At 34.1% G+C, this 21,725-nt stretch overlaps 1 long non-coding RNA gene, 15 other non-coding genes and 4 pseudogenes across 16 annotated transcripts; all 20 read right to left on the bottom strand.

Moving 5' to 3' along the window:
- Positions 1–372: 372 nt before the first annotated feature.
- On the bottom strand, positions 373–446 carry LOC118891534. Its single transcript, XR_005019092.1, has one exon. It is a non-coding gene; the product is annotated as a small nucleolar RNA SNORD113/SNORD114 family (small nucleolar RNA).
- Positions 447–1,531: 1,085 nt separating this feature from the next.
- Positions 1,532–1,677, bottom strand: LOC118891558. The gene has a single exon (XR_005019114.1). It is a non-coding gene; the product is annotated as a small nucleolar RNA SNORA79 (small nucleolar RNA).
- A 1,973-nt stretch (positions 1,678–3,650) lies between these two features.
- Positions 3,651–3,725, bottom strand: LOC118891496. The gene has a single exon (XR_005019063.1). It is a non-coding gene; the product is annotated as a small nucleolar RNA SNORD113/SNORD114 family (small nucleolar RNA).
- Positions 3,726–4,250: 525 nt separating this feature from the next.
- Positions 4,251–4,322, bottom strand: LOC118891461. The gene has a single exon (XR_005019031.1). It is a non-coding gene; the product is annotated as a small nucleolar RNA SNORD113/SNORD114 family (small nucleolar RNA).
- A 916-nt stretch (positions 4,323–5,238) lies between these two features.
- Positions 5,239–5,311, bottom strand: LOC118891525. Its single transcript, XR_005019087.1, has one exon. It is a non-coding gene; the product is annotated as a small nucleolar RNA SNORD113/SNORD114 family (small nucleolar RNA).
- Positions 5,312–6,201: 890 nt separating this feature from the next.
- Positions 6,202–6,279, bottom strand: LOC118891528 (annotated as a pseudogene).
- Positions 6,280–7,044: 765 nt separating this feature from the next.
- Positions 7,045–7,113, bottom strand: LOC118891502. The gene has a single exon (XR_005019068.1). It is a non-coding gene; the product is annotated as a small nucleolar RNA SNORD113/SNORD114 family (small nucleolar RNA).
- Positions 7,114–7,835: 722 nt separating this feature from the next.
- LOC118891488 lies at positions 7,836–7,911 on the bottom strand (annotated as a pseudogene).
- A 2,060-nt stretch (positions 7,912–9,971) lies between these two features.
- Positions 9,972–10,044, bottom strand: LOC118891494. Its single transcript, XR_005019061.1, has one exon. It is a non-coding gene; the product is annotated as a small nucleolar RNA SNORD113/SNORD114 family (small nucleolar RNA).
- Positions 10,045–10,915: 871 nt separating this feature from the next.
- On the bottom strand, positions 10,916–10,988 carry LOC118891530. Its single transcript, XR_005019089.1, has one exon. It is a non-coding gene; the product is annotated as a small nucleolar RNA SNORD113/SNORD114 family (small nucleolar RNA).
- A 494-nt stretch (positions 10,989–11,482) lies between these two features.
- Positions 11,483–11,559, bottom strand: LOC118891500 (annotated as a pseudogene).
- A 310-nt stretch (positions 11,560–11,869) lies between these two features.
- LOC118890616 lies at positions 11,870–19,737 on the bottom strand. Its single transcript, XR_005018769.1, has 6 exons — positions 19,487–19,737; positions 17,992–18,066; positions 17,019–17,101; positions 16,036–16,121; positions 13,173–13,247; positions 11,870–11,951 (listed from the first exon to the last, which is right to left on the bottom strand). It is a non-coding gene; the product is annotated as an uncharacterized LOC118890616 (long non-coding RNA).
- Positions 12,796–12,867, bottom strand: LOC118891519. The gene has a single exon (XR_005019082.1). It is a non-coding gene; the product is annotated as a small nucleolar RNA SNORD113/SNORD114 family (small nucleolar RNA).
- Positions 13,748–13,819, bottom strand: LOC118891511. Its single transcript, XR_005019074.1, has one exon. It is a non-coding gene; the product is annotated as a small nucleolar RNA SNORD113/SNORD114 family (small nucleolar RNA).
- On the bottom strand, positions 14,041–14,112 carry LOC118891512. The gene has a single exon (XR_005019075.1). It is a non-coding gene; the product is annotated as a small nucleolar RNA SNORD113/SNORD114 family (small nucleolar RNA).
- LOC118891482 lies at positions 15,652–15,726 on the bottom strand. The gene has a single exon (XR_005019051.1). It is a non-coding gene; the product is annotated as a small nucleolar RNA SNORD113/SNORD114 family (small nucleolar RNA).
- LOC118891529 lies at positions 16,611–16,709 on the bottom strand (annotated as a pseudogene).
- Positions 17,582–17,653, bottom strand: LOC118891513. The gene has a single exon (XR_005019076.1). It is a non-coding gene; the product is annotated as a small nucleolar RNA SNORD113/SNORD114 family (small nucleolar RNA).
- LOC118891475 lies at positions 18,780–18,851 on the bottom strand. The gene has a single exon (XR_005019044.1). It is a non-coding gene; the product is annotated as a small nucleolar RNA SNORD113/SNORD114 family (small nucleolar RNA).
- Positions 19,738–21,639: 1,902 nt separating the features above from the next.
- LOC118891490 lies at positions 21,640–21,714 on the bottom strand. The gene has a single exon (XR_005019057.1). It is a non-coding gene; the product is annotated as a small nucleolar RNA SNORD113/SNORD114 family (small nucleolar RNA).
- Positions 21,715–21,725: the final 11 nt, after the last annotated feature.

The following is a 21,725-nucleotide window of genomic DNA, read 5'->3' as shown; positions in this document are numbered from 1 at the left end:
TAATCCTAATTTTGTTTCCTTCATGAATCAAACATCTAGTAACCCACTTCAGACTAAAAGCAGAACATTGATTATTAAATACCTCTTTCTAGCTGCTTCCTACACAAAGTGGTAACAACTTTATGTAAATGTTTTCTTATTGGGCCAACATATTTCAGAACTGAAGTAATTATATTCCTTATTTTATAACACATCCTAAAAATTGGTCCGTGTTTTGACCTCTCTTTCTTTTCTTTTCAGTGTATTTGTTTATTGATCCATTCATTTATTCACTAATAGTATAAAACCAATATCTATGAACCCTCTCAACTAGATTCTCAAACTTTCCTGAGATCATTCCCAAAAAAGTCATACACTAGTTCTCTTTTTGCCATGGACCTCAGTGGTTCAAAAAATGATTGATCATAATTTTTATTCAGATGCATTCCATTCACATCATCGGTCCAGGTGTGGCCCTTCTGCATTTAATTTGAACAATCTTTAGATGTTACAATGAACAACCATGAAACTGCTGTCCTACTCAACAACTAGAGTACTGACTTCCTAAATGAGTAACAGCCTAGATCTTTATCAAGAGAGGGATGTTTAAATAATCAGTGGGACAAACATAAAATGGGACATTTGAGTTTTGAAATGAGTGGGAAAAGTTAAGTTTTTTTTCTTGTACTTCATTTGTGCTAAATTGCATTAATCATAAACTTTGGCTTATAACACATTCTCATCGTAGGTCTATGCATGGCATTTAATTTTAATTACATTTATTCTTTTTTAACGATACAACGGAAACCCATGAGCTAACCACCCAAACCAAGAACTTTATTACTTACATGGCATGATATGCTCCTCCCCCGGCGGGATTAGGCAAAGATCTTCATGATTGGAGAATAATTTAATTAGCTATAGTCCATCCATCCTGTGGAATGTAAGATGCTGACAAATGAAAAGGCCTGGATTTGGGTTTTAATTTAGTGAACATGAGGTAACCATGACAACAATTAATTGTAAACAATGATTTATGCCACATTCTTATCTCTGGTTCATGAATGGACCTCCATTTTATTAGTTAATATATTCAGTTATTCATTTCAATAACATAATAAGCACCTGTAAATGAACCACCCAATAGAAGAAGAACTCTGAGTGTTGCAGACAAGAGACTCTAGGTCTCTTACCCACAGAGCTAAGAAGTCAGAACTTCATTTTTTTTTTTTAATTGGGGTATAGTTCTTTTACAATATTGTGTTAGTTTCTACCATACAGCGAAGCGAGGTAGAATCCCCTGTGCTATACAGCAGGTTCTCATGAGTTATCTATTTTATACATATTAGTGTATATATGTCAATCCCAATCTCCCAATTCATCCCACACCCCCCCTTACCCTCCTTGGTGTCCATACGTTTGTAGAACTTCATTTTTTAAAAGGTGTCTGTTGTGCTGAATCAGATTCTTCACGAACCTTGGTTTATGACACAATCTTATCATTGGTCCTTAGGTGGCCTTCTTTGATTATATTCCATACTTTCTTTTTTTCAATTGTTCGATCTGCAAAAATCAGGAGTCACTATTGGACAGACAATCCATCCGCATGGTGCTCTGAGTGAAAACAGATCAGCTTGCTATATGATGGACTAAAATCCCACTATCCAAGATGTAAAGTAGTGAGAGGAACAGCCACCAAATGTATTCCATACTTTTAAATCGTACACTGAATATCCTAAATAAGTTATCCCAACAAAGACAAGAACTTGACCATTACTCACATTGAACCATGAAGGTCTTGATCATTACAAAACGATTATCAGCTCATGCCCATTCTGTGAAGCACAAAGCAAATAGCACAAAAAAGGGGGGGGGGGAGGAGGAAATGAATATGGATTCTTTTATAACTTTAAAAATGTTAAATAAAATATGACAGAATATCTTTTGCCCCAAAAAGGCAAATAGGCAAAATTCTCTCCACTGATTCATGTTTTCTGCTTGATTGTCTTGCTATTTAGGTATTAATTCATTTCATTATTTATTTCTGTTTCTCTTAATTAAATAAGCTAGAACTCACCACTGATCTAGACCAAGAACACTGACTCTGACTATTCTCTGTCTAAATGACCTTCATCCCAAACAGGTAACACCTCTGATTTGTTTGTTTATTAATGAACCTCAGTGTTCTAGGATGATATTTAAAAATATATAGTTCAACAGTTGTACTGACTGGTTACATCCTAATCCTTGGTGTGTAATTCATTCTCATCTCTGGTCTTTTAAAATTTTGTGTACATATGTAGGCATTTATTCATTTTTTGTAATACAGCGAACACCCACGAGCAAACTACCCACCCAAGGATGAGAACTTTGTGTACCATGTATACAGGTCTATAGGCTTCTTACCCAGAAACTCCCCAGCCATGACGTTTAACCATGAGAAGCCATTCTGGGGAGTAGAAAGCAAATGTGAAAGAGAACAAAACAGCCTAGATTTTGACTTTGCTCTAACACGCTAATGGATGCAGGGTGAGCAGGTTGAGATTAACCTTAAAACTTTGGGCCATGTTACTTGCTACAATTGGCAAAAAAGTAACCCTTCTTTTAATTTCATTAATTCAATGATAAAGTTTACATAAAAAAGGGATACCTTTGAATCCAGTACCTGAATCAAGGACAAGAGCATCTGTGAGGTATCCGTCTCAATGCTCCACACATACATACAACCACCTGAATCTCTGAGCCTTACTTGTGCAGAATTAGTTTCATCTCAGCCCTTGTTCCAAGGCAATTTCATACCAATGAACAATACTCAATCCTACTTTATTTATTTATTTATTCATAAATTAATTCAGACACTATTCATTCTTTTTAAAGAAATGGAACGTTTAAAACCTCCAAAACCCTGAACAGAAATGCTACTGTATATATCAATGTTCTTCTTAGTCAAACTAGCAAGAGCCAGAATTTCTGCTCTAAGAGGGACATCAACTGAATGGAACTGGTTAAATCGTAATTATTTCAAGACACGCTCATTACTGGCCCACACTTTGTCCCTTTGAGCTAGTGATTGTTATTAACTTATTCATTTGTTCACTGTAATGATAAAATTGCACACGCTCAATGCAATAGCATGAATAATAGTAATACATGCACAGTTTGCTGCTCATTACCAAGCTGAAAACAGACTGTGTAACTCTGCAATGGAATTCAGTGAGCAAAATAGCTCATGCTGCCTAACAAACTTTTATCACTGGCCTTCTTTAATTTAAACAGCACTTAATCTTTTATTTAATTTTATAAACATGTTTCCGAATTAGTAATAAAACAAACAACCAGTAGACCAAAGACATCCCAGAATGAGAACATTGACAATTCATGCATCTGTCTGTATGTGCTGCATTCTGAGAGAGAAGGAACATGAATCCCAACTGCTCAAAAATAGATTAGTACTGATACTTGTTTCATCACGTCTGCGATAGTTGGTCCAGGACTGGCCATGTTTTTATTCACTTATTCCTATTTGTTAAACCTCCATGCATTAATTCACTTATACTAATATAATCATTATCCTTGACCCACAAAAGCGCAAAAACAGGATAACTGAATATTGGAAACAACTGTCTATAAGATCATTTCCAATACAGACATAGATTAGATTTCTTCTTGTGGTGGACCTCAGATGTCCTGACACGTATTATTCAACATCCTTGACTCAGACACCACCAGTCGTTAGCAAAGGTCCAAGCACGGAATCTTTTTCTTCATTTATACTTTGCCTATTGATTTTATTTATTAAGTTACGACTTACACATAAAGAAATATACATGAATCAGAAAAAACCCAAAATAAGAACCTTGATATCCCTAATGTAGATCTATAAAATCATTTCCTAGACACTAGATCTGTTTCTTGAATTGACCTCAGTGTTTCATACATGGATACCTCAACATGTTTCCATGTTCATTATTGGACTATGGTTGCCCTTCTTTGATTATATTTCCTATTTCTTAATAATGCATTGACCACCATAAACCACCCAAACCAAGACAAGAACTTTGACTATTACTCACACTGGTCTCCATGTTCCTAAGACAACTGAGTTTGAGGCCACAGCAGAATGCTAAAATCAGTGCAGGAGTGACCATTCTGAGGAGTACAAAAAAGAACAAAAAGTAAAGTTTGAGACCGTCTATGCATTGACTGTTTGCATTCCACCTTTCATGGACTCAGTCATTTAATATTTATTAGTTTATGGTAATTCTTTCCGGTTGGACCTCAGAGTTCCAGACACGTATTCATCATGCAAGACTCATACGCCACCAGTGGTCATCATCGATCCAGTACTGCCCCTCTTTTTCTTCGTTCATTTCTATGTGTTTATTGATCAACTCACTAATGCACTAATAATAATTTTAACTCACCATGATTCACAAAAACCCAAGAAGAGTTTTTACATACATAATCTGTACACAGAATAATTCTCACATCAATATATATCTTTCACTATATCCTCAGTTTTACAAACATTCAATAAACAATACAATGCATCATATCAATCTCATATTTATTGCTAGTCTAGAGTTGACCATCTTTGATTATTTTTCACACTTTTTAATAATATTTTGAATACTCTTAAAAAACCAACCAAACCAAGACAAGAACTTTGACTATTACTCACATGGTCTTCATGTTCCTAACACAGATGTAACCAGAAAGCTCCTGACAATGGAAGGTGCTTAAATCAGCTCAAGTGCATTCATTCTGAAGAGTACAAAGCAGGACAAAGAAATCAAAAAAACTCAGACCTTATCTCCATTGATCCTTGATTTCTGCATTTCAGTTACTCATTGAGGTATTTATTAATTTTGCATAAATATACATTTTTCCTTAACAAAAAAGGACTAACCTTAAACTTGGAACTGATCCAGATCAAAAAATTGATTCTTACAAAACAGTGCCCAGATGATCCTAAACCTAAGAGGTAACATTCTTGAATCATTTATTTCTTAAGGAACAACTTTTTAATATTAACATGAAAACTTTTATGAGCAATATTTTTTGTCTCACCACATATGTTCATGTTGAAAAATGCTTCACTCTCCTCCTCTTTATTTATATTTGTTTAATGGTTCTATCATTGATTCATTAGTAATAGCAAATCTAAATCTATGAATCTAAATAAGAACATGATATTTGTATATTGCTGACATCTGTCTATAGGATCATCTCAAACAGAGGGAATAGACTAGATCTCAGGTTGACCCCGAGTTCCACACACATATTACTCATCATCCGTGACTCACATGCCCCAGACATCATTAATGGTCCACATTAGACCCTCGTTTTCTTCATTTGTTTTACATTGGTATCAATTAAATAATTCATTCATGGATTTTAACAAAAATCAAATTATTTAAGAAAACAAACGAACAAGATCCTTAAATATTCCTGAAGTCTGTCTACAGAATCTTTTCCCATATACACTATATTTTTTCATTAAGTGACTTCAACATTGATTAGTCAACACGATGGTTCCTATGACATCTCTTATTATCTATTATGGATAATTTTTCATTATATTTAGTACTTTTTAATAATGCCAGGAATACTCAAACAAATAACTGAAACCAAAATAAGATCTCTGACTACTACTACTCATCTGTTCTCTTTCCTGACAGAGAGGCAACATAATTTGATCACGACAGAACCTAAGATCAGCTCGGTGCATCCGTTCTGAAGAGTACCAACCCTAATGATAAAAAAATGTTGAGACATTCTCTTCTCTTCATTTATCCACAATTTCCATCCTCCATGTACATAGTCATTTAAGTGCTTATTAATTCATGGTAATTTTTATTTTTCTTTCAATACAATAAATATCAAACATGCAACTGACTCAGTGCAATAACTGACTACTACTTATCACTGTCAATATCATGCTTATTTAGTTCAAGACATAATATATTTGGTCCATTTTATTATCTATTCCAGTATATATTAATATTCATTTTGCTGACTAAATATTTTATTAATTAACAGTGCTTCACCCCTCTTCATCTTTATTCATTTATACATTTGTTAATTTATTCTGCCATTGATTCTTTTATAATTATATTTTTTAAATTCATGAGCACAAAGACCAAGAAAAAGATCACTGTATAATCCTGAAATCTATCTATAGTCACTTAAAATATGATGAATAGATAGAGTATCTTTGTGTTGGTCCTCAGACTTCTGGACACGTAGAATTCATCTCATGAATTCATGACTCATACACTAGTCGTCATCATTAGACCATGATTGGCCAACTTTCTCTTTATGTCACCAATATTTGTTTACTAATTCACTAATAAGGAAATACATGTAAATCACCAAAAAAAGACAAGAATAAGATTCTTGAATATCTCATAACATCCACCTATAGACTCATTCATGTCAATCATCTCTTTCAATTAACTGAACTCAATGTTCCATTTATGGATTAATCAATGTAATGCTTCATATGAATCTGATATTAAGCATCAGTATGGTTGGCTTTCTTTGATTATATTCAATACTTTTTAATAATACAGTGAACAGTTGTTTTAAAAAAACCACTCAAACCAAGTCGAGAACTTTGACTATTATGCTGCTCTCCACGCTCCTCATACAAAGATGCAACCATACAGCTTGTGACTTTGGAAGAATCTTTAAATAAGCTCGAGTGGGTCCCTTCTGAGGAGCAAAAAGAGGAGCAGATGATAAAAAAATAAGACATTCTATCCATTGATCTATAGATTACACCATTCATTTACATAGCTGTTGAGGTATTTATTAAAATAGGTTAATATATTTCTTCTTAATAAATCAAATTGTCAAACTGGAAACTGACTCAACAATGACTGACTGTTACTTACAAGGTTCTGTTATCATCCTTTCATCAAAGACAAAACACACTTGGCAAAATACACACGGTACGTTTATTGTCCATTCCAAATTATAATATTATTTTTCCTCATACATTCCTGCCATTAGTTTAAAGGGTCGATTCAAACAGAGATAATGAACTAGATTTTTTTCAGGTTGGACCACGTTCCAGACACACACTCATCATATATGACTCATACACCATCAGTGGTCATCACTGATCCAGTATTGCCCCTCCTTTTTTTCATTAATTTCTATAGGTTTGTCGATTAAATCATTACCTCATTAATAATCATTTTTAAATGTGATGATTCACAAAAACTCAAGAATACTTTTTGTGTCCCTAATCTATATATGGAATTAGTCTCACAACAGTATATCTCTCATTAATTATCCTCAGTTTTTCATATATACATTGATATGATGATAACTTTATCCCATATTTATCACTGAGATAGAGTTGCATTCTCTAAATCTATTTTGCACTTTTAAATGAATAACTTTAAAAAAAAAACAACACTGAAACCAAGACAGTAACTTCACTATTACTCACATTAATCTCTGTCTTCCTAGTATATACAGGCAACCGTAGAGCTCATGAGGGTGGAAGATGCTGAAAGCAGCTCGAGTGCATCTGTACTGAGAAGTACAACACGGAGCAGACAATAAAAAAAATGAGACTTAATCACCATTTCTGAATAGGTATCAATGTTTTCAATTTTATTAATAATATCTTTTGCCACGCAACATACATTCATAATTGGACAATGCTTCACCCTATTTTTTTTTAATGTATGTATTTATATTTGTCTAATGATTCTATAGTAATTCCATAATAGTAACAAATCTAAGTTATGAAATGAATACAAGAATATGATCTTTATATATGTCTCACATCTCTTTATAGAAACAATTTCAACAGAGGAACAGGTTAATTTTGTTCTGTGTTGGACCTCAGAGTTTCAGACACAAATTTTTTCATCGTCCATGACTCCTGTGCCATCAGACATCATCACTGGTCCATGATTTGGTCTGTTCCTCTTCATTTGTATGTTTGTACTGATTAAATTATGAATTCATTGATAAGAATAAAAATAATACATGGTTCATAAAAACTCTAAGACAAGATTCCTAACACTGGTTAACAGAATCATTTTCCACACAGACTATATCTTTTTTATCAACAGACCTCAATCCTGCACATTATTGATTAATCAATATAATGTTTCATATCCTATTTATCATTAGGAATTTTTTAATGAATCTAATACTTTTGAATAATACTGTAAATACCCATAAACAGATGACGCAATCCAAGACAACAGTGTGGACCATTACTCACCTTGGTCTCTTTCCACACAAGGAAGCAGCAGACAATCTTGATGACAACAGGAGCTGAAGTCATCTCCAGCATCTGTTCTGAAAGCAGACAAGATGATAAAAATGTTGAGACTTTCTCTCCACTGATTTAACGTTTCGACAACTCATCTGCATAGTCATTTAGGCATTTACTAATTTATGATAAGATTTAATTATTGTGCTCTTAAGAAATCAAATGTCAAAGTTGTAACTGAATCAGTAAATGACAATTATCACTATTATTCTCACTCGAAGACATATACACTTGATCATTTTATTTTCCATCCCAATTTACATCATCAGATTTCTTCATAATACTTTTTAACAATGAACAGTGTTTCCGCTCTTCATGTTTATTTACTTACCTATTTATTTACTTATCCTGTCATTGATTTCTTAATAATAATACTTTTAAGTATTTCTGTACACTAAGACTAAGAACATGATCCTCATATATGCCTGGCATTTCCCTACAGAATCACTTCAAAAGAGGGGAGAATATTAGATTTCTTTTGTGTTGGGCCTCAGAACTCCAGACCCGTAGTGTTTCTCATCAAAGACTCATACCACAAGTCATCATTGTTTATTCAGATTTGGTCTTCATTACCTTCATTCACGTCAACACTTTTTATTGATTAATACATCAATTCACTAATAATAATAAAATAAATGCTTCACGGTCACAAAAACTTAAAACAAACAAGGTCTTTGGCTCTTTCATCTGTCTACAGAATTACTTCCCACAGAAACTGTCATTAATTGACCTCAAAGTTTCCTATATAGATTCATTAACATGAATCCTATATAGATTCATTAATGCTTCATATTAACCCTACTTTTACTGTTTAGCCATGGTCGACAATCATCAATTATATTTCACATTTTTTTTTAAAGATTTTTTGATGTGGACCATTTTTAAAGTCCTTATTGAATTTGTTACAATATTGTTTCTGTTTTATGTTTTTGTTTTTTGGCCCCACGGCATGTGGGATCTCAGCTCCCTGACCAGGGATCGAACCCGCACCCTGTGCAACAGAAGGTGAAGTCTTAACCACTGGACCACCAGGGAATTCCCTCTCAGGTTTTAAGAATGCAGTGAAAATCTTATAAAAAACAAAACCACAAAACCAAGAAAATAATTTTGACTATTACTCACTTTGCTCTCCAAGCTCTTAACACATAGATGCAACCACAGGATTCGTGACATCGGTGGAAAACTTAAGTCAGCCCATTGCAACGATTCTAAGGAGTACAAGACAAAGTAGAAGATAAAAAAAGACGTTAAGATATTATTTTCATTAGTCCTTGAATTCCACCTTTCATTTAGTCAGTCATTTAGGTAGGTAGTGAATTGGGATAATTTGTATTTTATTTTCTCCTAAGTAAATGAACAATATCGATCTTGACAATGACAGAGAACATGAAAATTTGACTTATCAATAACTATATCATCCTTAGTCAAAGAATACCCCCCTTGTACCATATGTTTCCTAACATACATTTGTTTTTAATATATGTTGATAGTATTTCTTGCCTAACCACGTATTTCTATAATTGGAGAAAGTTCCACCACCTTCATCTTTATTTATCTATTTATTATTTGATTGATCCAATTATAAAAATAAAAAGAAAATGAATGAACATAAAACAAGATCCTTGTATAATCCTGACATGTGTCTATAGGATCACCTGAAATAGGGGCAATGGGCCAGAATCCATTTGCATTGGACCTCAGAGTTCCAGACACGTATTCATCGTAAACGACTCATAACGCACCGAACAGTCATCATGGATCCAATGTTGTACCTATTTTCTTCATTCATTTCTACAGTGTTTATTGACTAATTCATTAATTCACTAATAATAATTTTAAAACCCAATTATTCGCAAAAAGCCAGAAAAGCCCTAAAATCCCTATTCTGTATATATAATAGAATTATTTTCACATCAGTATATCTCTTTGTTTATATCCTTTGTTTTTATGTTACATATTAATTCAGTATTTATCACTGGGCTACAGTTGGCCATTCTTATTACATATGGTACTTTTCAATAATACACTAAATACCCTGAAAGGAATCACTGAAATCCATACAAGACTTTGACTATTACTCACATTGGTGTCTGTTCTCCTAACACAGAGATGCAATCACAGAGGTCACCATCACGGTACACTGCTTAAATCAGCTCAAGTGTTTCCATTCTGCAAAGTACAAAGCAGTCGATGATAAAAAAACGTTGAAGTATAATCCCCATTGATTCTTGATATCCACATTTCATTTACTCATGCATTTAGGTATTTATAAATTATTCACAGTGGAGCTATTTTTATCTTAACAAAATGAACAACAGCAAACTTGAGACAAACCCACAACAATATAATTGACTCTTAATTATCTGTATTGATATGATCCTTAGTCAAAGAGATGCTCTTGATCCATTTATTCCTGACTGAGTTTCAGTGTTTTCAATTTTATTAATAGTATTTCTTGTCTCGCCACATGTTTATAGTTAGACAAAGTTCACCCTTTTTTCTTTACCTGTTATTTATATTTATTTAATGGTTCTATAATTAATCCATTAATAATAATAAATCTAAATCTATGAACCAAATACGTATACTGGGTATATCTTAACATGAAATACAAGAAATACACTAGGTATTTTGTTGGACCTCAGTATCTAGACATATATTATTCATTACCCAGACTCATCTGCTACCATTTACCATCACTGGCCCATGAAAGCCCTCTTTCTTTTCATTCTCATAAACATCTGTTTATTGATAAATTCATTGCTAAATACACATAAATAAAAAATAAACTAAAATATTGTCAATATCTATCTCTAAAATCTTTTCCAGAGACTAACTCTGTTCCAAAAACTGACCTCAAGGATACATTTATAGATTAATCAACATAACAGTTCATGTCAATCTGATACTAACATGGCATTTTTCCTTCCTTGATTACATTTCATATTTTGAATAATACGTGAATAACCTTAAACAAACCATTCAAACTAAAACATTGACTATTACTCACATGGTCTTCATACTCCTACAGCACAGATGAAACCAGAGAGCTCGTGACCACGCAAGATGCTTCAATCAGCTCCAGTGCGTCCGTTCTGAGGAATATAAAGCAGAGGAGATGATAATAAAATGAGATGCTCTTCCTGACATCTGTCTATAGGATGCCTTCTCGAGTTGAGAATGGACTAGCTTAATTCAATATTGGACCTCAGAGTTCCAGACACGTATTCATCGTATATGACTCATATTGATGATGACCAGAAATCATCATCGATCCAATATTGGTCCTATTTTTCTACATACATTTCTATATCTTTATTGCTTAACTCAAAAATCCACTAATAATTTCAGCAGTACAATTCAAAAAATAAAACAAGAAGAGCCTTGGTGTACACAGAAGTATTGTTACTGTAACATATCTTCCTTGATAATACATTGTTTTCCATATATACATTAATCAATATAATGGTTCGTATATCCATACTCAGCACTGAGATGTGGCTGCCTTCTTTACTTATATTCCACATTTCTTAATAATACAGTAAATTACTTTAATAAAAAAACAGAGAATTTCAACTGTTACTCACATTAATCTCCAGCCTCCTATTATACAGAGGCAACCAGAGCTCCTGTCCTTGGAAGATGCTAAATCAGCTCTACTGCCTTCATTCTGAGGAGTACACAACACAGAAGATGTTAAAAATATTGAGACCTGGGCTTCCCTGGTGGTGCAGTGGTTGAGAGTCTGCCTGCCAATGCAGGGGACACGGGTTCGAGCCCTGGTCTGGGAAGATCCCACATGCCGCAGAGCAACTAGGCCCGTGAGCCACAATTACTGAGCCTGCGCGTCTGGAGCCTGTGCTCCGCAGCAAGAGAGGCCGCGATAGTGAGAGGCCCGCGCACCACGATGAAGAGGGGCCCCCGCTCGCCGCAACTAGAGAAAGCCCTCACACAGAAACGAAGACCCAACACAGCCATAAATAAATAAATAAATAAATAAATAAATAAATAAATAAATAAATAAATAAATAAATAAATAAAATTTAAAAAAAATATATTGAGACCTAATAACCACTGATCCTTGTTTTCTGCATTTCGTTTACTCAGTATTTAGGTATTTATTACTTTCTGTTTCTCTCTATACTTTTTATCTTGTTAAAAGAGAAGGCTCAATCTTTAGTCTTAGGCAGAACAATTAAACTGTCTTAACTGATGCATTTCTATCTAAGCTTGGTCAAAGAGGTGACCTTCAGCCATTTATTTAACGGGCATCAGTGTTTTCAGTGTTTATTAACAGTATCTTTTGCCAAAACAAATACGTTCATATTTGGACAGTGCTTCACCCTATTTTTCCTTATGTTTATTTATATTTGTGTAATGGTTCTATCAGAGATCCATTAATAATAACAAATCTAAGTCCGTGAAATCCATACAAAGATATGATCTATTTATATTCCTGTCATCTCTCTATAGAGACAATTTCACCAGAAGGAAGAGACTACTTATGGTCTGGGTTGGACCTCAGAGTTTCAGACATGTTTTCATCATTCAGGACTCTTCCCATCATGATCATCATTATTGGTCCATCACTGAGTCTCTTTTCTTCCATCATTTCTATATTTGTATTGATTAAATCATTAATTGGTAATAACCCCAAGAATAAGACCCGTCAATACCCCTAACCTCAATTTACAGAATCATTTCCCATTGAGGGTCTATCTCTTCCAATATTCGACCTCAATCCTATCCATTATCAATCATTCAAAAGAATATTTTTATTTATCATTGAACTATGAGTAAGTTTTTGATTAATTTAATACTTTTTCATAGCACCGTGAATACCCTCAAACGCATCACCTAATCCAAGACAACAACCTTGCCCATTGTTCACCTTAGTTTCCTTCCTGACACAGGGGCGGTGTGACAAGTGAGCACAGCAGAAGCTGAAATAGCAGGAACATCCATCCTGAAGAATAACAAGCAGACAAGGTGATAAAAATACTGAGATACGCTCTCCATTGATCCAAATATCACACTATTCATTTGCACAGTAATTGAAGCTTTGACTAAATTATGGTAAAATTTTTTCTTTTTCCCTTAATAAATCAAATGTCAAAGTTGTAACTGACTCAGTCAGTAACCAATACCTGTCACTTTCTATATCACCCAAAGAGGTAACACCCTTATACCACATCTTTCTCAATGGTTATCAGTCTTTTCAATATTTATTAATGTATTACTATATGATAGTAACTTTTGCCTAACCACATATTTTTATAATTGAAAAAGGCTTCACTTTCATCATTTTTTTATTTTACATATTTGTATATTGACTATTTCATTGATTCAATTATAAAAATAGAAAAAATGCACGGTAATAATAACCAAAACAAAGATCTTTGTATATTCCTAACCATTGCCTATAAGGTCACTTCAAACAGGACAATGGACTAGATTCCATTTGCATCAGACCTCAGAGCTCCAGACACGTATTCATCGTACACAACCCATATGCCACGGATAGTCATCATCAGACCAATATTGTCCATCTTTTTCTACATACATTTCTATTTCTTTATTGTGTAAATCACAAATTCACTAATAATTTTAATCAGTACAATTAAAAAAAAACAGAACCTTGATGTATAAAGAATTATTCTTACTTTAACACATTAATACAAGAATATAATCTATTTATATTCCTGAAACCTCTCAACAGAAAAAGTTTCATCAGAGGAAATATACTACTTATGTCTGCATTGGACCTCAGAGTTCCAGACATGTTTTCATCGTTTAGGACTCTTCCCGAAACGATCATCATCATTGGTCCATGGTTGAGTCTCTTTTCTTTGTTCAATTCTGTTCATTGACTAATTCAGTAATGCACTCATAATAACTAAAAAAACCCTATTATTCACAAAACCCTAGAAGAGTCATGATAACCCTATTGTGTACATAGATCATTCTCACATCAACGTATCTCTTTTTTTAAATTAGATGCTGTTTTTCACTGACGCAGTAATCAATTAATGTGTCATAAAATTCAATAGTTATCACTGAGCTACACTTGGCCTTCTGTTATTCTATATGGAACATTCAAACAATACAATGAATACACACACAAACAAAAACAAACAAACAAACAGAAATTAACAAAACTGTGACAAGAAATTTGACTACTACTCACATTGGTCTCTGTGCTTCTAACCCAGAGATGCAATCATAAGGTACATCACCATGGAATAATGCTTCATCAGCACGAATGTGTCCATTTTGAACAATATGAAGTACAGTCGATGAGAAAAATAAAGGAAAGAAAATTTATCGTCATTGACTCTTGCATTCTATGTCTCGTTTACCCAGACCTTTAGGAATGTATAGCTTTTTCTAATGTAGACATTGTTTTCTCTTGAAAGAAAGAAAAATCTCATACTTGACACTGACTCAGAAAAGCAAAATTGACTTCCAATACTTCAAGTCTACCTGAATCTTAGCCACAGAGGTAACATCTTTCATCCACTGATTTCATAATGGGCACCAGTGTTGGGAATTTCTCTTACTATTTCTTTCCTCACCATTTATGTTCACAATTAGACAATAATATATCTGTTCTTCTTCATCTATTATCTATATCTTTAAAGGTACTCTCACTGATGTATTAATAATTTTAAAACTCAATCTTAGAACTTGAACTTTAAACATTCATAACGTCTGCCCATAGGATGAAATAAACAAAGAAATAGAGTATGAAATGGCTTGGGCCTCAAGGTTCCAGACCTTCTTCATTTGTCATCCATGACTCATCTGCTAATCATCACTGGTTCATTTGAGACCTAGTTTTAGTTCATTCATTTATATATTTGTATCAATTAAATCCTTATTCATTGATAATAATAAAATAAATCCATGATTAACAAAAACCAAAGAACAAGACACTCGAACACCCCTGACTTGTCTCTAATTAATACCAAAATAGATTATACCTTTCATTAATAAATATCAATGTTATATATTATCAATAAATCAACATAAGGTTTCATATCATATTTATCATTGGGCCATAGTTAACCTTTTGATGATATCTATTACGTTTGAGAATACAATGAAAACACTTGAACCAACTCCCTAAACCAAGACAGGACCCCACCCGGGTCTCTGTCCCACAGCAACCTGAAATGGAGAACCTTGATCAAAATGGAGGCTGAAATCACCTTGAGCTTCTATTCTGAAAAGTACCAAACAGAGAAGGTGATGACCGAGATTGAGACTTTCACACCATGGATCGGCAGATTTGTTGATTGATGCTTTCATTGAATCAATTAGCATAACCAATGAAAACGCATGAAGAGAAAGACCACATTTCTTTTGTATTGGACCTCAGAGTTCCAGACACGTATTATTCGTCATCGATGACCCATACGCTGGCATTTATCATCATCGATCCAGAAAAGATGACCTTCTCTTCATTCTATATGGTTCACTGATTCATGCGTTAATTCACTAATGCCGATTTTGACACTCTTGGGTTTGCAAAACCCAGCGAGGCCTCGATATCACTCACCTGTGTCTAGAACCATTCTCACGTCATCATATCTCTCTCATATTTATTATCAGGTTTTTGCTTCATAACAGTTCTTTGTTTATCAGTGGGATAAAGATGCCCTCCTTTAATTTCCTTTCACCCATTTTGTTAGCACAGTCATTACTTTTAGAGAATCCACCCACCCCCAGACTAGGAACTAGATGATGCTCACATGGGTGTCCTGGCTCTTACAACCAAGATGCCATCCTAGGCTGGCACTCGAGGAAGAATCCTCATTTCTGGTCCAGTGCATTCACTCTGAGGAGTATAAAACAAAGCAGAAGATAAAAATGGTGGAGACAATCCACTCATCCCTGCTTCCACATTGACATCGTTATGTAAGCTATCCCTAATGTAGCAGATATGTGAAATCTTATGAAAACGAACCATTTTGATCTTGACACTGCGCTACACGATGAAGACTGTCCATCACTTCTCTTGGCCCCCTCATCCTTACCCTAAGTGGTAACAGTCAGGTACCATTCATTTTTAATTGAAATTCAGGGTGTCCGTGGTACATTAATAGTATTTCTTGGCTCAGCACATATTTCAGTAATTGGAAATTGTTTTACTCCATTCATCTTTATTTTTAATTATATATTTATTTACAGATTCTCACATTTTCCAATTACAATAATAGAATGAATATCCATGAACACAAAGACCACAAATAAGCCCCTCCTTTATTCTTGACATCTGTTTATAGGATGCCTTCTCGAGTTGAGAATGGACTCGATTAATTTAATATTGGACCTCAGAGTTCCTCAGAGTTCCAGAGTTCCAGAATATATTGGTATAGTCACCATATACCACTCATAATGATGACCGGAAATCATCATTGATCCAATATTGTTCCTATTTTCCTACATATATTTCTATTTTTTATTGATTAAATAAAAAATTCACTAATAATGTTAGCAGTACAACTCAAAAAAGAGAAACAAGAAAAGTCTTGATGTATATAGAATAATTTGTACTTAAATATATATCTCTCTTTAATACATTGTTTTCCATATGTGCATTAATCAATATAATAGTTTGTATATCAATACTCAACACTGAGATGTAGCTGCCTTCTTTACTTATATTCCACGTTTCTTAATAATACAGTAAATTACTTTAATAAAAAAACAGAGAATTTCAACTGTTACTCACATTAATCTCCATCCTCCTATTATACAGAGGCAACCAGAGCTCCTGTCCTTGGAAGATGCTAAATCATCTCTACTGCCTTCATTCTGAGGAGTACACAACACAGAAGATGATAAAAATATTGAGACCTAATCGCCACTGATCCTTGTTTTCTGCATTTCATTTACTCAGTAGTTAGGTATCATTAGTTTTTCTTTCTCTCTTATCTTAAAAGAAAAAAACTCAATCTTTAGTCTGAGGCAGAACAATTAAACTGTATTTACTGATGCATTTCTATCTAACTTTGGACCAGGAGGTGACCTTCACCCATTTATTTAATGGGCAGCAGTGTTTTCAATGTTTGTTAACAGTATCTTTTGCCAAACAAAACACATTCATATTTGGACAATGTTTCACCTTATTTTTCCTTATGTTTATTTATATTTGCTTAAAGGTTCTAACACAGATCCATTAATAATAACAAATCTAAGTCTGTGAAATCCATACATAGATATGATCTATTTATATTCTTGTCATCTCTCTACAGAAACAGTTTCACCAGAAGGAAGAGACTACTATGGTCTGGGTTGGACCTCAGAGTTTCAGACATGTTTTCATCGTTCAGGACTCTTCCCGTCACGATCATCATCATTGGTCCATCACTGAGTCTCTTTTCTTCCATCATGTCTATATTTGTATTGATTAAATCATTAATTAATTGGTAATAATAAAAATAATATATGGTTCACTAAATATTCCAAGAATAAGACTCTTCAATACCTCTAACCTCAGTTTACAGAATCGTTTCCCACTAAGGGTCCATCTCTTCCAATTTTCAACCTCAATCCTATCCATTATCGATTATTCAAAAGAATATTTCTTATATTTATCATTGAACTATGAGTAAGTTTTTGATTAACTTAATACTTTTTAATAACACCGTGAGTACCCTCAAACGCACCACCAGTCCAAGACAACAACCTTGCCCATTGTTCACCTTAGTTTCCTTCCTGACACAGGGGCGGTGTGACAAGTGAGCACAGCAGAAGCTGAAATAGCAGGAACATCCATCCTGAAGAATAACAAGCAGACAAGGTGATAAAAATACTGAGATACGCTCTCCATTGATCCAAATATCACACTATTCATTTGCACAGTAATTGAGGCATTGACTAAATTATGGTAATATTTGTTTCTTTTTCCCTTAATAAATCAAATGTCAAAGTTGTAACTGACTCAGTCAGTAACCAATATCTGTCACTTTCTATATCACCCCTAGCCAAAGAGGTGATATACCACTTCTTTCCCAATGGTTACAAGTCTTTTCAATAAATTTTTTTTTAAAGAATTATGGGGTTTTTTTGATGTGGACCATTTTTAAAGTCTTTATTGAATTTGTTCCAATATCGCTTCTGTTTTATGTTTTGTTTTTTTGGCCACGAGGCATGTGGGATCTTAGCTCCCCGACCAGGGATCGAAACCACACCCACTGCATTGGAAGACGAATTCTTAACCACTGGACCACCAGGGAAGTCCTTCAATAAATATTAATGTATTAATATACGATAGTAATTTTTGCCTAACCACATATTTTTATAATTGGAAAAGGCTTCACATTCATCATTTTTTTATTTTACACATCTGTATATTCACTATTTCATTGATTCAGTTATAAAAATAGAAAAAATGCCTGGTCATAATAACCAAAACAAACATCTTTGTATATTCCTAACCACTGCCTATAAGGTCACTGCAAACAGGAAAATGGACTAGAATCCCTTTGCATCGGACCTCAGAGCTCCAGACACGTATTCATCGTACACAACTCATACGCCACCGGTAGTCATCATCGATCCAATATTGTCCCTTTTTTTCTAAATATATTTCTATTTCTTTATTGTGTAAATCACAAATTCACTAATAATTTTATCAGTACAATTAGAAAAACAAGAAGAGCTTTTTTTTTTTTCTTACGTGATGATCCATTTATTTATTTATTTATTTATGGCTGTGTTGGGTCTTCATTTCTGTGCGAGGGCTTTCTCTAGTTGCGGCAAGTGGGGGCCACTCTTCATCGCGGTGCACGGGCCTCTCACTATCGTGGGCTCTCTTGTTGCGGAGCACAAGCTCCAGACACGCAGGCTCAGTAATTGTGGCTCACGGGCCTAGTTGCTCCGCGGCATGTGGGATCTTCCCAGACCAGGGCTCAAACCCGTGTCCCCTGCATTGGCAGGCAGACTCTCAACCACTGCGCCACCAGGGAAGCCCAAGAAGCACTTTGATGTATATAGAATTATTCTTACTTTAATACATCTCTCATTAACACTCTCAGTTTTCTGTATATTCATTAATCAATACAATGATTCTTATACCAATTCTCAACACTGAGATGCAGCTGCCTTCTTTACTTATAGTCCACATTTCTTAATCATACATTGAATTACTTTAATAAAAAAAACAAACTGAGGAAAAGAACTTCGACTATTACTCACATTAATCTCCATCCTCCTACTATTCAGAGGCAAGCACAGAGCTCATGCCCATGAAAGATGCTAAATCATCTCTATTGCCTTCATTCTGAGGAGTACAGAACACAGGAGATGATACAAATATTCAGACCTAATTGCCAATGATCCTTATTTTCCAAATTTCATTTACTCAGTATTTAGGTAGTTATTATTTTTTCTTTCAATACTTTCTATTTTGTTAAAAGAGAAAGCTCAATCTTTAGTCTGAGGCAGAACAATTAAACTGACTCTTACATATGCATTTCTATCCAAACTGGGTCAAATAGGTGACCCTCAGCCATTTATTTAATGGGCATCAGTGTTTTCAATGTTTGTTAACAGTAACTTTTGTCACAAAGTTCCAATTTGGACAGTTTCACCCTACTTTTCCTTATATGTTTATTTATACTTGCTTAATGGTTCCATCACAGATCCATTAATAACAACAAATCTAAGTCTATGAAATCAATATAAGAATATGATTTCTTTATATTCCTGACATCTCTCTATAGAAATAATTTCAAACAGGGAATAGACTACTTATGATCTGGGTTGAACCTCAGTTTCAGCCATGTTTTCATCGTTCAGGACTCTTCCCATCACGATCATCATCATTGGCCCATGATTGAGTCTCTTTTCTTTGTTCATTTCTATTTGTTTATTGACTAATTCAGTAAGTCACTCATAATAATTTAAAAACCCTATTATTCACAAATCCCAAGAAGAGTCATGATATTGCTATCTATAAATAGATCATTCTCACAGCAATGTACCTCTTTTTAAATTATATGTTGTTACTCATCTATGCATTAATCAATTAATGTTTCATAAACTTCTGTATCACTGAGCTGCATTGTCCCTCTGTTATCCTATATGGAACTTTCAAATAGTACACTGTATACACACACAGAGGAAAAAAAATCACTGAAACCAAGACAAGAAATGTGACTATTACTCACATTGGTCTCTGTGCTTCTAACACAGAGATGCAATCATTAAGGTGCATCACCATGGAATAACGCTTCATCAGCGCGAATGTGTCCATTTTGAACAATACGAAGTACAGTCAATGAGAAAAAACAACAAATTTATTGCCATTGACTCTTGCATTCTACATTTCATTTACCCAGTCATTTAGGAATTTATAACGTTTTTATAATGCAGACATTGTTTTCTCTTAACAGGAAGAACAACTTCAGACTTGAGATTGACTCAGAACAATAAAATCAACTCTGAATAGTTCAAGTCTATCTGATACTTGGCCAGAGAGGTGATACCCTTGAGCCATCCATTTCATAATGGACATCAATGTTGGCAATTTTTATTAATATTTCTTGCCTCATTATATATGTTCCTAATTAGATAATAATTTACTGTTCTTCTTCATCTATTATCTACATATCTTTAATGGTGCTCTCATTGCTGTATTACTAATTTTTAAACTCGGTCTAAGCACTTGAACTTCTTAACATCTGTGCATAGGATGAAATAAACAAAGAAAAAGAGTACGGATTGTGTTGGGCCTCAGCGTTCCAGACCCTTATTTTGCATCATCCATGGTCATGTGTTAATCATCATTGATTCATTTGGGCCCAGGTTTAGTTCATTTATTTATATATTTGTATCAATTAAATCATCACTTCACTTATAATAATAAAATAAATACTTGAATAACAAAAACCAAAGAACCAGCCATTGGATATCCCTGACTTGTCTCTAATACCAACATAGATTATACCATTCATTAATAAATATGAATGTTATATATTATCAATTAATCAACATAAGGTCTCATATGATATTTATCATTGGGCCATAGTTAACTTTTTGATTATATTTACTACTTTCAAAGAATACAATGAAAACACTTAAACCAACTCCCCAAACCAAGACAGGAACCTTGGCTATAGCTCACCTGGGTCTCTGTCCCATAGCAACCTGAAAAGGAGAACCTTGATCAAAATGGAGGCTGAACTCACCTTGAGCTTCTATTCTGAAAAGTACCAAACAGAGAAGGTGATGACCGAGATTGAGACTTTCACACCATGGATCGGCGGATTTGTTGACTGATGCTTTCATTGGCTCAATTAGCATAACCAATGAAAACGCATGAAGAGAAAGACCACATTTCTTTTGTATTGGACCTCAGCGTTCCAGACACATATTATTCGTCATCGATGACTCATACACTGGCATTTATCATCATCGATCCAGAAGAGATGAC

This window comes from Balaenoptera musculus, chromosome 2 (assembly GCF_009873245.2).
Source record: "Balaenoptera musculus isolate JJ_BM4_2016_0621 chromosome 2, mBalMus1.pri.v3, whole genome shotgun sequence".
NCBI classification, from domain to species: Eukaryota; Metazoa; Chordata; class Mammalia; order Artiodactyla; family Balaenopteridae; genus Balaenoptera; species Balaenoptera musculus.
Note: the sequence above shows the minus strand (reverse complement) of the source record. Positions and strands in the feature narration are given on the sequence as shown.